The sequence below is a fragment of the Nuphar pumila genome, chromosome 15 (assembly GCF_984573655.1).
Source record: "Nuphar pumila chromosome 15, dmNupPumi1.hap1.1, whole genome shotgun sequence".
In the NCBI taxonomy this organism is placed as follows: domain Eukaryota; kingdom Viridiplantae; phylum Streptophyta; class Magnoliopsida; order Nymphaeales; family Nymphaeaceae; genus Nuphar; species Nuphar pumila.
The window spans coordinates 16,664,404-16,678,071 of NC_143263.1; the positions used below are offsets into that span (position 1 = coordinate 16,664,404).

A 13,668-nucleotide genomic window follows, 5' to 3' on the forward strand; every position below is an offset into this window, starting at 1 on the left:
GCAGAGTACGTCTGGTTATTTTGACCTGATCTTGGTTCCCTTAGCTTTCCTACGTTGGATCACAATCAGTGGGCCACCATATGTGTTGGTCCTACTGGACAGCCTAAGTGCTTTTTCTCGTTTATGTTCTTTGACTTCTTTTATTGATATTCCTTTTTCATTTTGCTTCAAAAGTGGCATAAAAGAAAGGGGGGGAGGGAGGCATTTTGATAACAGTACAAGTCTTTCTTGTCAAGGCAACACTAAAAACAGAATAAGTGCAAAACTGCAAATATATAAAGTGGGCGTTTGGGTTTAAGAAGGTTGAGATTCTTGATAACTTAAGCATTGGAAGGAAGGCAAAACGAAGCAGAATTGTGCATGAAACCAAAGAAAGGAATTCAACATTATCAACATAAAGTCACTATCATAAATATCCTAAGCATAGGCATGAATATGTTTGTATTTATTTACATGGCCACTATGCGATTATATATACAAAGATCTCACTAGGCTCTCTCCCCTTCATATGGCTGCCTTTTGCAACCCTTTCCCTGCCTCTCCTTCATTCTTCGTTACGCTTCTCCTGCTGCATCTCTCCCTTTCAGGTACCTCTCTCTCTCTCTCTCTCTCTCTCTCTCTCTCTCTCTCTCTCAGATTCCTTCTGCATCTTCCCACTTTGATCAAAATCAAAGCAAAAAACTGATTTTATTCTCTTCTGCATCTTCCCACTTTGATCAATATCAAAGCAAAAACTGATTTTATTCTCTTTTTGGTTTTCATTTGAAATGAAACTCTCTCTCTCTCTCTCTCTCTCTCTCTCTATATATATATATATATATATATATATATATATATATATATATATATATATATATATATATATATATATATATATATATATATGAGTAATGTCTAAGTTTCATACCTTCCTAAACTCTTTTAAAAATATATATTTGCATGTGTTTTTCTATTTAATCTAAACCTGTAGAGATGCTTTATTTAGTAGAAAACATATATTAATTTAAGATGCGTTTTTAGCTCAACAAAAAAAAAGCAACAATTCATATTACACCAAAATCTTGATTAACTAAAATTTAAAATTTTTTGTTAAATTGATTTATAATCAAAATTATAGTTTTTTGTGAATAAGTAATGATAAACACATCTATAGGTTGGATTAGGCAAAAATCACATGCAATGGTTTGGGATATAAATGGTCTGAAACTTACACATTACTATATATATATATATATATATATATATATATATATATATATATATATATATATATATATATATATATATATATATATATATAAAAGAACAGGTGTAACTTCGAATGCCCATTCTGTCGAGACGCCAACGGACACATGGCAGGCGTCTAAATGGCAGAAAAAGGGAAATTAGTGACTGTCATGACCTTCACTACCTCTCATTTTATGGTGGAAATGAACATGCTGGTGTGCGTGCATCCGTTGGCCTGTTCGCCCATAAGGGTGTTCGAAGATACACCCTACTACCCATTTTCATTAGGAGACTGCAAAAAATCATGGTTGAAGGTATTTTTGCTTGACCATTTTTTCCCCTTCCACTTGCAGAATTTGGATTGCTACAAGGAGGTGAAACTTTGGGGATCAACTATGGCCAAGTGGCCAACAACTTGCCATCACCAGACGAGGTCCTCATTCTCCTCAAGTCCCTCAAGATCACCAAGATCAGGATCTATGACACCAACCCTCAGATCTTGACTGCATTTGCAAATTCTGACATTGACCTCATTGTGACAATTGCAAACGATCTGGTTGGCCAGTTGGTTGACCCCCAACAAGCCCTTCAGTGGGTCATGACCCAGGTCAAACCATACTTACCTGCAACCAAGATCAGTGGGATCTCCATTGGAAATGAAGTCTTCACAACTGGTGACACACTTCTAATTGCTAACTTGGTTCCAGCCATGACTAGCATCCATGGTGCACTGGTTCAATTAGGCCTTGATTCATTGATACACATCTCGACCGCGAACTCGCTAGCTGTTCTGGCGAATTCCTATCCACCATCAACCGGATCATTTCGCGCTGACCTCGCTGGTCTAATTACACCCATGTTGCATTTCTTGGTTGACACAGGAGCCCCCTTTTGGATCAATGCGTACCCTTATTTTGCTTATAAGGATAACCCTTCAAGTGTAAACTTAAGCTATGTGCTTCTTGAGCCTAATGAAGGGATGGTGGATCCTTACACCAAGCTACACTATGATAATATGCTTTATGCACAAGTGGATGCTGTTATCTTTGCTATGGCTAGGCTAGGGTTTGGAAGTTTGGAGATTAGGGTATCTGAGACTGGATGGCCATCAAAGGGGGACCCAAATGAGTATGGTGCAACTTTAGACAATGCTGAGGTCTATAACAAGAATCTAATGATGAGACAGTTTGAAAATGAAGGCACACCTCTTAGGCCTAGACAAGGATTGGAGGTGTATTTGTTTGCTTTGTTTAATGAGAATATGAAGCCCGGACCAACATCTGAGAGGAATTATGGGCTTTATCAACCTGATGGGACGATGGCATATAACGTAGGACTTGCTGGGGTGTCAACCGCTTCTGCCTCCATGTCATTGGCCTCTCAAGCAACCAAGGTGAGTGCTTGCTTCTCCTTTTCCTTTCATTGTCAGACTAACCATGTGCGTCTCTCTCTCTCTCTCTCTCTCTCTCTCTCTCTCTCTCTCTCTCTCTCTATATATATATATATATATATATATATATATATATATATCAGGTTTATATTTGGTACTAATAAAGGTAAGAAACTATTGAGCTAAAAATCATTGTTTCAAACTGTAACAACTCAATCTGACCACAGATGTATTCAGCATGGTTTGTTAGCTAAGGATCAAACCTTGAATTATAGTTTTCTTGACGTAAAAATATGCTTTTTGAGATATAAAATTTTGGTACATTATGGACCTTTTATTTTTGAAGCCTTTAAAATACATATTTATATGTCAAAATCACATGATTCAAAACTCAGTTTCTGCTAAACAAAGCTTTGTATATCACATTCATAGGGTGAGATCTACAAAAAAGTTTAAAAAAAAAAAACAAAAATTCGCCATGATTTATTTGCTAGGAATCGATACCTAGATCATGTTATCCAATAAAAATGATTTTTTGAGGCTTGAATATTTACAAAAAAATTGTACCATTATTTTTCAAACCCAATAAAATCCTACACGTCATAATCAGATGATCCAAGAGCCAATTTCTATAAAACTGGACATGCAGAACATAAACGTAAAAAAAGGTCCCCCAAAATCCCAGTTTGTATGGGAGCATGGAGGATTCCAGGCTAGGAATAGTTTTCCATTTTTTGCACTATAGTTAAATAAAGAGTAGAACTGTTAGAGCTTAACTTGGTCTTAGTTATCATCAATTAATATAGGTATAAGTTTGTCACGCTATTTCTCATTTGTTCTCCCTCATGTTTGTGAAATATATGGGTAAATTTTATCAAGATTATCCCTGGATTACTAATTTTGTTAATTTATTGATGATTTTGAAACAGGCAGCAAGCGTGGACTTTCAAAGCACGGTGATTTTCATTTCTGTATTTATCTGTTTTTTCATTGATTTAATGAGATGGCAACTTTTTACTTAGCTCACAGAAAATAATTTATTGATTTGATTGGTTGAACGTATATATATATATATATATCGAGAGAGAGAGAGAGAGCATTTTTTATTTACAAAAGCAAAGCTTGAAAAATGTCTTCCTTCATTTGAAATATTCAAAAATATTAAAATTCATTATGTGAAAATATTTATTATATTAGCAGCATTCACGTAAGCTTCATTCGCTATGAATCAAATCTGATCGTGCTATTCTGACCACAAAAGGGCACCCCTTGCCCCAAGGGAGTCGCCATGCTTAGGGCTGCGCAAGGGGTGATTTGAACCTAACAAATTTCAGAATATGGACCAAATATTTTCTGTTAAAAACTTTTGCTATTTTAGTTCTTGAACTATGGACTAGGAAGATTACCACTTTTTTTTCTAACTTTTCTTTCTGGATTACTCCTTTACTGCATTAGTAAGAAACTTTCAAGTATATTTGAAGGTGTAAAAATGAAATATGATTCTTAAAATTCATGACATTAACTTGTTTGGGTGCATTCACTTATCCAAATAAATGGGACACACTAAAGTATTGCATTCTGCTCCATTTACACAAAGTCCCGGCTAGTCCCACTTTTCTGGATAAGTAGGTGCATAGTTTTGGATATTTATTAGCATTAGGAATACCATTGGATCCCCACAAAAATGAGTACATTTATGAGACATTTGATATGGTTCCAATCGTAGGAATTTCTTGTGTCCAAGAACTTGAGGATTCTATGTGGAGCATTGTAAGAAGTGATTGTGTAAAATGGTTACACAGGCTTTTAAGTTTTAAGGACTAGTTTACTGCATGGATTAGAAGTTTAAAGTTAATGTCAAGATTCAATCTTTGACGAACCCAAAATGATGCCCTTAATATCAGTCTTAATTTTTTTTTTTTCGTTTTCAGGATCTGATCTTATAGATGTGATCTATATGATTTATTTAGTAGGAATCAGCTCTTGCGCCATCTAATTATAACATCTGATCAGGTTTTATAAGGCTTCAAAAATCAACAACTCAATATATATGCCTAACACTTTTCTATCATGCCGCCAACCTACCAGGAGCTAACGGGTGTTTTCGGGTTATTTTTCACAAATCTATCTTATCCTGCAGATGTGTTCGGCAGTTGATTTGCTAGAAAAAGGTATTTGGATCATGTTTTTTTGATAAAAAATGAATTTTTAAGCCTTCACTATTTATGAAAATTTTAGAATTGATTTCTATAAGATCAAACATGTAGAACACATCTGTACAGTCAGATTTAAAAAAATATATGAAAAAAAAAACTCTTCAAAAGCCAGTAGGCAAGTACCACATACTTTCTCTAGAGAGAGAACATGCTAAATGGGCACAGTGCTAAATAAAACATGATATTGGATTTTTGGTGTTCTTTTTTTTAAATTTCAACCCTATAGATGTGTTCAAAATGATTGATTTACTAGAAATTGACAGTTGGATCATGCATTTTGGATGAAAAAATGGTATTTGGAGCTTCAAAAATTATAGATCATTGATTTTTGAAACCTTATAAAAACTTGTTCATGCATCGGAATCAAATGCTCCAAGAAGTTATTTTTATAAAAAAACAAGCATATGGATCACAAGCATGTTTTATTTAGTATCGTGTCCATTTAGTAGGTCTCTCTCTCTCTCTCTCTCTCTCTCTCTCTCTATATATATATATATATATATATATATATGATCCAACAGTCAATTCCTTGTAGATCATGTTGAACACATCTTTTGGATCAGATTTGCAAATCACAAAAAATTAGCATGCCATGAGCAGTAGGAGAAACCCATTTCTCTCAATTCAAAAGCCAAAAGAATCGAGTCGATTGAACAATGTCTTCTTCACTTTAGCATATTCGCCTTATCACCACTATGAAAAGGGAAGGGATTCCACCTACCTTTGCTGAAGAATAAGGACAACAAAGTTGAAGTACAGTGTCATGGTTTATTTATCTATATCTACTGCATGTCGAAGACTATTCCTTTCCTCTCCAGAGGGAACTCTCTCGAAGCAAGAATGTGTAAAAACGAATGAGACATGTCCAAAACTAAACCAGCATCACAAAATCCCCAAAGAAGTTCCAAGTGTGAAAGGACAAGAATACCACCATTAATTAATTGCCTCTTACAACAACCTATCATGTTTGTATGCCATCCACTATGGATTGGACCAACTTCTTTAACCGAAAGATAAAAGCACTGAGAAAGAGAGAGATGAAATGCTTGGAGCTTGGCGTTTTCTCAATAAAATCTGACCCCAAAAGCAAAAGATAAGCTAAGGGCCCACGTGCCTTCCCAATACATATTACAGCATCATCACTTGGCCCATGAGACCTTACAAATGTCAGCCGAAGGCATTTTATAACAGACGGCAGAAAGGTGGGGTTGCCCCTTTTCACATATTGCATCCATGACTCAGCCTCTCTCTTTTAGGGTCTGGTCACTGCCACCCTGCAGCCCTAGCACCTGGGTTCTATTTCTCACGCACGTACGCTCTGCCTTCGGTCCTCTATCATTTTGTGTGCCTAAAACTGATAGATTGGATCCATTTGAGAGTTGGGTTTTATCATTTGGTATCAGAGCAAGCTTATTTATGAGATTTAATTCATCCAGTTGCTGCCTTGGACAACGCAGCAAGGGCTCACGCCATTCCCGACCCGATCCTGCAGGTTCGAATCTACGCCTTTGAAATTCTATTTTTATAGCATACACTTTTACTGTATTTCGTGTGACCGAATCCAATGGATTCGGTTAGAGTTGCCTTCTTGGGTCTTATCGAGCTAGACAACCATCCCGGTGGCTGCGTTAACATGTAGCTGAATTTGTTCCTAGCCCACACCAAGCTGGACACATGGAAGTACAACCTGGACACTTTTTGGTTGGTCAAGTATCAGGTTGAGTTTGAGAGGTTGAGCAACCTCGTTATCAGCTGGTCCCAAAAATCGTTGATTGGGACCTTTATTGAGGGCCTCAAACCAGATGTGCAGATAGAGGTTTAGGTCATGAAGCCTGTCACCCAAATACACAATTTTCAATTGGCACGCGAGGGTCAAGGAGAAAGTATCCAGGATAAGCTCGTGTTGGATCTGTACTAGCGGGACATCCACTCAGAGATTCATGTCCCCAAGGAATTTGGTTCTCAATCAAAGTATTGTTTGCCCTTCACAGGAGACTGTTCCATAAAAGTCTCAATAGCGGGCCAAGAGTCCCTCCCCACAGCAGGAGTGTACTAAGGTTCAGGTGAGGCACATCTCTCATGAGCTGAGAGAAGAACGCAAGAAACAAGACCTATGTTTTAACTGCGATGAGGTATAGATTCTGAGCCACAGGTGTAAGGCCCAGAATCTTTACACATACAACAATGAGGTCGAGGAGGCTAAGTTGTCAGATTTGGGTGATGGCACCCTGGATGAGGTTCCAGAGATCTCGTATCATACATTGGCTGAGTAGAATCGGACAGATGTCTATTTTCGTGTTGATAGACATCAGTCTATGCCCAACTTTGTGTGTGCGTAGACGGCTAAGAGAGCTAAGTGCAAGACCACCACTCAGATAGCCTTTGAGGTGGTGGTCAGGAATGGCAGCAAACTCAAATGAACAACCCTTTGCCTTGGGATCCAGCTCGAGATCTAGGGCACAATCTTGGTGTTAGGGATCCAGTGGCCCCAGTCCTTGGGTTCTATCTAGTGAAATTTTAAGGACATGACGATGGTGTTTGAGTATGGTGGCCATTTGGTGGAGATTAGAGCTCTTCTCCGATCACCTTCTGTTATGGCTGAGTCTAAACAGCTCACCATGGTGGTTTGAAATGACGTTTCACAGATGTTCTTGATGATGGCGATAGACGCAGTACCCACGACCCCTACTGAGACATTGGCTAACCTACAGGCGAGCTTAGCGCAGAGTTCGATGAGCCTAAAGGTCTACCACCTTCTCGATCCCATGACCATGTGATTTCCATTGAGCCGTGAGTGAAGCCCGTGACTATACAATCCTACAGGTATGTGCATGCTCAGAAGCTAGAGATTGAGTGTCGGGTGATAAAGATGCTCTCAAATGAGATCATTAGGGCTAGCAAGAGTCTGTATCTGTCTCTAGTTCTCTTTACGAAGAAGAAGAATGGATCTTGGTAGTTCTGTATAGATTACCAGACCCTTAATTAACGATTAAGGACAAGTACCTGATTCTGGTAATCGATGAATTATTGAACAAGTTGCATGGGGCACATTACTTTTTAAAGTTGGATCTTCAATCTGGCTACCATCATATCTACATGGCCCCTGACGATATGCAAAAGACTGTATTCCGGACTCACAACAATCACTACGAGTTTCTGGTGATGCCTTTTGGTCTCATCAATGTACCAACAACTTTTTAGGGTCTGATGAATTATGTATTTCGGTTATATCTATGATGGTTCATATTGGTCTTCTTTGACGACATCATGATCTATAGCTCTTCTTGAGAAGGCCATATGTGCCACTTGCAGATTACTCTAGAGACCCTCTTTGAGCATCAGTTATATGCTAAGTGGACCAAATGTGGCTTTGGTCAGACCCATGTCCATTACTTGGGGACATGTTGTTTTGGGTCAGGGTGTTGAGATAGACCTTCAAAAGGTCAAGGTGATACAAAGTTGGCCGGTACCACAGTCGCTCAAAGGACTGCAAGAATTTATCGGCCTTACCAGGTACTATCGAAAGTTCCTCTAGTGGTATGCTCAGATCGCCCACCCCCTTATGACACTCTAAAAGAAGGGAATCTTCCACTAGAGACAAGAGGCTACCACAACCTTTGAGTCTCTAAAGGAGGCTATTACTCGGGTGTTGTTTCTGGCCTTACTGAATTTTACACAGACTTTTATGGTTGACACCGATGCGTTTGGCCGTTGGGAAGCGAGGTCTTTCTACTTACGAGGAGTTCATAGTTACCATCCTGGCTGTGGATAAGTGGTGACCATATCTGATTGGCTAACACTTCACAGTTAGGATAGACCATAGGAGTCTCAAGTATATGTTGGAGCAGCGAGTGAGCACTCCTACTCAGCAGAAGTGGGTCTCCAAGCTCCTAGGATACGATTTTGAGATCCAGTAACACAAGGGGTTCAACAATCTGGTGGTTAATGCCCTCTCGCGATAAGGACAGAGGACATGTTTCAACATGATCGCCATCACCTTCCCCTTCCTGGATGACCTCCAATAGGAGTATATAGCACACAACTTCCTCTCTATAGTATAGGCATAGATCTAGAGAGGTGAGGCTTCCATACTCAAAATTCGAGGGAAACTTGATGATGCACTGGGGCCAGATAGTAGTAATTCCTCTTGAATATGACTTCATGACTCTTTAATACCGTGTGACTCCCACCGCGGAACATGAGGGGGTCTAACGAACATACCAACATTTGAGTAGGGAGTTTGTGTTGAGGGGTATGAAGAAGTAGGTTCGGTAGTTTGTGGAACAGTGTGATGAGTGCCAAAGGATCAAGTATGAGACCGCCTCCCCTGCCAAATTATTGCAGCTACTGACAGTGTCAAACCATGTTTGGGAGGACATATCAATGCACTTCATCGATGGGCTTCCCTATGTGCAGGAAAAGTCCACAGTTATGGTTGTGGTGGAACATTTGTTCAAGTACGGACATTTATTGGTTGTATTTCACCCATACACTGCCACATCCATCGCAGAGTTGTTCGTACAGAAGGTATTTCGCCTGTATGGGATGCCTTATACCATCGTCAATGATAAAGATCTAGTGTTCATCAATGCCTTATAGGTAGAGATCTTTCGATTACAGGGTACCAAACTGACCATGAGTACCGCCTATCATCTTCAGACATACGAACAAACCGAGGTACTGAATCAATGCTTGGATGACTATCTTTGTGCCCTCATAGATGATAGACCCAAGGCATGAGTAAGGCTCCTTTAATGGGCAGAGTGGTCTTACAACATTGCCTACCACTCTTCATTCAGGCGACCTCATTCTAAGAAGTGTACGAACGTCGACCCCCACCGGCCATAGTCAACAATATTATGGCAGTTGTGCGAGCGAACGCAATTAAGTTAGCTTTGTTGGAAAGACCAGCTCTTACGCTACTTGCATAAGAATATGGCCGTCACACAAGAGATGATGAAGTAGACATATGATCATAGACATCGACAATGACAGTTCTAGGTGGGTGACCTTGTGCTCTTGAAGTTGCCACCGCACCAGAAAGGATAGTACGATGGATACAACAACATAAGTTGGCACCCCTTTTCTACGGGCCTTTCCCTATCTTGGAAAGGATTGGGGCAGTGCCTATCATTTTGACATGCCGTCAGGAGCCCATGTTCATCATGTATTTCATATATCCTGCCTTAAGCCATACAAAGGGGAGCCTTCCGACCCCCTTATGAGAGTCTGATTGTACCTTACATACGTGATGCCTCACCTCAACCATTCAGAGCTCTCGAAAAGAGAAAGAGAAGGAAGGGCAGTTGCTTGATCATTTAGGTCTTAGTTCAATAGACTGGGAGTGGTGTGGATAAAGCAACCTAAGAAGAATAAGACCGGATAGCCACTCAGTATCCAAAGTTTTCGCCTTGAGGATAAGGCATGTTTGAGAGGGGTGGATTGTTACGGACTGCACCTCGAACATGTCACGTCACACCTAGGTTCACCCCAGATCCCACCACCCAACTGGGGCTTGTGCAAATGAGAGAGAGAAGAGTCCCCTTCATATCAGGACTCTCTCAAGGTAGGACGCCCCCTCCCTAGAATCTCATCCAGGAAGGGATTGTGTATAGTTTATCCTAGTTAGCTTTTTTTTCTATAAATATATGTATAAGGTTCCTTAATTTTTCAATGAGATTTATTGAGATTTTTCCTTTAAATTTCATTCAAGGTTTTGTGTTTGTGTTTTGAGGAAAACTCTTCTTCCTCCTACGTGCGTCATCTGCATCTATCTGTCGACCAGTTGGGGACATGTTAACTCTTTCTAGTTGTGCCCTCGCTTCTGCCTCAATCCCCATAATTGCCAAGTCAGAATCCCCATCCCTCTCCTATCATTCCCTTAGTTGTGTCTTACACCGGACATGCCCTTTGTTGTGTGACTGTGTCATCAACCTGAGACATAGCCCTGTTGCATGTCCTAGGTGCAACCCCCAGATCAGTGGGTCCTTTGCCTTGGACACGACACCCTCTAAGTCGGTTGCTCACCCTGTGTCAGCCAATCGAGCACCTGAGGCGTGTTCTCATTGCGTGCCTAGCTCGATGAGTAGCATGTTCCTCTGTGTTGGACACGTTGCCCGACCTGTTGTATGTGTGATGCAATTGCTTTTGTTCCCTGGTAATCGTCACCCTACTGTTCATGGGTTGTTTCCCACGCTCGTGCATTTTGCCTTTGGCCTTGCATCATTTTGCGTGCCTAAAACTGATAGATCTGGTCCATCTAGGAGTCTGGCTCTATCAAAGATCTCAAATCCTTGGATCTAAGATCTTGAAAACCTTCTCCAAATGCATTAAACTCTGGTTGGTGTTGCATATCACCTCGAATCTAAGATCTAAGATAGGCAAACACACCCTGAGTTGCAGGAATTCCAACCGCACTGCAAGGTGGCTTCAACGACAAAGATTAGAATTTAAGAAAATGATCGTACTGTACGAAAAAATGACATGTTTTCAAAGAAACCCTACAATTTTGAAAGTCCACCCAATGTCCAAAACCAAAACTTTTTTACTAGAAAAGAACCTTTTCACCCTTTGCACATGTGAATTTCCTTTAGATATGTGAATTTCCCTCTCAAATATCCAAATATGTGAATTTTCTTCTTTATTTGCAAATTTTCTCCCAAATATGTGAATTCCCTCTCAATTTATGAATTTTCTCTCAAAATATGAAAATATGTGAATGTCCTCCCAAATATGTGAATGTCCTATTGTATTTTATAATTTTTTCCTCAAATATAGGCTTTTAAAGTATCACTAAAGGCTTTAAAGGCACTTTTAAAGTATCATTAAAGATCCATTGTGCTTTTGAAGTGTCGCTAAAGGTGCAGCATACTTTTGAAGTGTGGCCAAAGCTTTTAGCGATGTTTTTGAAGTGTCATGAGATGCCCATCACACTTTTGAAGTGTTGGTTTTTTACAATAAGCTCATTTTATTCAAAATCACATAAGGGGTACAAGCAAGAGGACGTTTGCAAATGTGTGAAGACATTCGTGTGAGAAGGTCATGACATCACAAATGTGGAAGCAGACCGAAGGACATTCACAAGTGTATAGGAGAAAATTTGCATATTTGAAAAAAAAATCATAAATATGAGAGGTAATTCACACATTTGATATTTGAGAAGAAAGTTCACATATCTAAAGAAAATTGGCATGTGCTAAAGGTAAAAAGGTCATTTACAACTAAAAAAAAGTTATGGTTTTAAACATCAGGCGGATTTTGAAATTTGTAGGATTTTTTGATAAACACGTCATTTTTATCATATAGTACGATCATTTTACTTTAGAATTTTCTACCACAAGCAACGGTATCCAGGTTACCAAAATTTCCAAGAATCACTCAGACTATCTTCACTTAAAAACATAGTAGTTCCCATGAACTAGGGTTGTTGAAATGAATTGGACCCTGGCTGGCCCCACTCCATTTTCCCCACATTGATCTGGCAAAAGGGATCCAAAGAATAGATCACTTCTGGATTACATTAATCAGATCCAGATCAATATCTTCATCAAGAATGTCATTCAGATCATTGGGACCCACAGTATCTTGCATCCTGCTGCTCCAGAAAAACTTGAAATACCACCAACTTGTACCCTTTCCTGATCTGGAGTCACCCAATTGAGATTTAATATACTCTAAATATATGAGATTTGACAGCATCTGAATCTGATCAACGGCCCAACCAAGCGCCCTCATTAAGCCATTAGAAAACATGAACAACCATACAATTGATCACATATACACTTTGGAAGTATTATAGGTAGTTAACACAAAATTAGGCGTCTATGAACATGGGCCAAATGAGATAGCTGCATGGTCAAGGTCACGTTATCATAAGTTCATAACCATGGGGTGTCTCAGGTTCAAATCCCACAGGGGTTATCCCCCAGCTTGCCTATCAGAAAACCAAAAAGAAAAGTTATCATGTAAATTTTTTTTTTACTCGGTGAAACTGCCCCAGCCGCAGAGACCTAGACGCACTGGCTCAGCCGGACATACTTACGGTCTCTGTCCATGTCGGCGCAAAACTCCGAGGGCTTACCCCTCGACCCCAAGGAGACACCAAGCTTTGGCTTATGCAGGGGGTGATGCCCATGGGATTTTAACCTAGACTGTCCGTCAAAAGGTCTAGGCCCCCATCCCACTATGCCAAACCCCTTGGGTCTATCAACATGTAAAGTCATGGCAGCATTGTTCATGTTGTTTGCAAGTCACTATCCTCAACTCCAGCCATTTTGATTGTTCCAACAGCCATTAACCTGGCAGTTATGGCAAGAACCAAGTAACAGGGTGATGCAGAACAATAAACTTGCAGATGGCATTTTAGAAGCAAGAATGTCACAAAATGTATGCATTAAAATGTGTTTTGGTTTCACCATAAATTGATATGAATTGCATGGCAACTTCTTTGAATCACTAGGTCAGTTTTACCGCTGTATGTCGCATGCACCATGGTGTATTCATGTTAAAAAAGGATCTCCAATAGACTGCATGATGGCTAAAAAGCTAACATGGAAATGTTAAAGGATCAAATGGCAGGTGCAATCCTGACCCCCAGGTTGTGTTCGAAGGTATAAGACATCCTTTATTATCTTCAACCTCATATAAACTTCTACAAGAAACAAAGCAGAGTAGAACATGCAAAACAGAGAAAAAACATTATCGCTTGATCCCATATTAAGAGGATTGTGACATAAAATTAGAATAATTTGCCTAAAAGACACCATAGTGGCATTTGATAGCCAGGGATCTCAGATCATGGATCAGCTGGCGTGGGGCCATTGATGTGTTGCGGTC

The 13,668-nt window shown here is 39.7% G+C and overlaps 1 pseudogene across 1 annotated transcript; it reads left to right on the forward strand.

Annotated features, from left to right (window-relative positions):
* Nucleotides 1–413: 413 nt before the first annotated feature.
* LOC149814640 (glucan endo-1,3-beta-glucosidase 14 pseudogene) lies at nt 414–3,639 on the forward strand (annotated as a pseudogene). The gene is made up of 3 exons (XR_016428044.1): nt 414–587; nt 1,581–2,620; nt 3,547–3,639. The product of XR_016428044.1 is annotated as a glucan endo-1,3-beta-glucosidase 14 pseudogene (transcript).
* Nucleotides 3,640–13,668: the final 10,029 nt, after the last annotated feature.